This window comes from Callospermophilus lateralis, unplaced genomic scaffold, assembly GCF_048772815.1.
Source record: "Callospermophilus lateralis isolate mCalLat2 unplaced genomic scaffold, mCalLat2.hap1 Scaffold_1058, whole genome shotgun sequence".
Classification (NCBI taxonomy): Eukaryota; Metazoa; Chordata; class Mammalia; order Rodentia; family Sciuridae; genus Callospermophilus; species Callospermophilus lateralis.
Window position 1 is genome coordinate 369,499 of NW_027510789.1, and position 1,828 is coordinate 371,326.

The following is a 1,828-nucleotide window of genomic DNA, read 5'->3' on the forward strand; positions in this document are numbered from 1 at the left end:
AGTCTAGTAGGGTAGGGGTTAGAGTCAGGGATTCAGTATTTCGAATGGAAAATTGGAAAATGAATCCAATGTGTATGCAAATATGTGCTACACAAAATCTTCCCACTCCTCCAGAATAATGGCTTGACATTATCTTCGCCCCAAGTAAGACATAATTAGAGGAGAAGAGTTAGAAAATCAGTGAATACTTATCTGGAATGGAATATGCTAAGGAGTTCACTACCTTGGAGGTGGTAGAGGAGTTTCCAAAAGTAAGGGACAGGGTGAACACTCCACAAACATGGAGCTCTGCTGGCCTAAAGACTTCTTGAGAAATTGCCTCTGAGTTTGGGCACTTGAAACATATGTTGTTATCAGGAGCTTTAGCTTCCTTTGTAGTGAGATCATCAAAGCTGGGTCTGCACCTATGTGACCTGTAAAACATAGTTTCTTATTTTCCAATGAACATGAGGCAGCAGTCCTGAATTTGATCTTTGTAGGTAAACTGTGGCCACTGGGTTCTAAGTGTCTCCCTGTGTGGACTGTGAAGCCATTTGTTCATCCTCCAATTTTCATGGTGTTTCTTGCTGCTACAATGGGAGTTTGGTATTTGCTTCATGAAATACACGGAGTTCAACTGGGACACAGTGCAGGAGGGAGTTCTGTCACGTGTGGTATTTCAATTTCTGCAGGAGAATGCACCAACCATGCTTCTATATCACATAGCTTGCCCCATTGACCATAGCAAATCGATTCTGAACATTGCCCTGAAACCTCTCCAAATAACAAGATGCCTTTACTTAGAAGGGACTGCTGGCTGCATCATGTCAGTCACAAGCCATTTGGAAGCCAATGGCAGATCCACATGGCCCCACCACAGATGTTTTATCACACACCTGCCTACCACTGCTCTAGGCCCACTAATCATCAGACTCCAACTTATTGGCATCTCTGTTTTACACAATTTTCATTAAAACCAGTCAATCAAGGCAGTGTCTGTTATACTCATGATCAGCAACAGGAAATCCAAAGGTTCTCCCTTGCCAGCTGGTCATGGAAATTTCAAAAATTTCATGGTATTTTTCTAGCCATATTTCAACAATGAAGGTGGAGGCACTGTGAGTTTCAGTTCATTCCAGAGCCATTAATGTTGACGAAGCTCATTTCAATGAAAGCTCTGGAGAAATCTCACAGGCAATGCTTCCCAAAGAATGGCCAAAAGGTCAAATGAAGCCAGGCCCATTGAGTTCTACAATGTGAGGTCCATGTGACTTTTGACTCTCAACTACGGCTGCCAAGTCTTTCAGAAGAAAATTATGTGATATCTTGGCTGTGATTCCCAGTGCTCTGTTGAAAGCCACCCTGGGCCTTGATCTCAGTTTCCAAGGGCGACTCTCATGCATGGCCTCCTAAAATCCCAACACAATTAATGGCAATACTTTTCTGAGGTCAGTTCCAGAACTCAGTCTCTAAGGGGAAAAACACCAGAGTTCATGTCAAGGTGGACCCAGTCATCTCTTCCAATCACCACACTAAAACCACAATTAAAACCAAAACAATCCCACATGGCCCTCATGTTCTTTTATATAGACACTCATCATAACCTATCGCTGGAAGTTTCCACGAGGGGCGAAGCCCAAGACAGTCTCCTAAATAATCTCTCTTGCCCCTAATTTGCCTAAATTCAGGGTGGCCTGGACACCATTCCTGTGAACCAGGAGTGTTCAAATAGGCCTGCTGTTAATACTTCTCTGCTTCTCCAATTTGAGGCATATTGACTGTGCAGTTTGGATTCTTTATGTGAATTGTAGTCACGGGAAAACTCAAGCAATTTAGGGCTTTGAAGAAA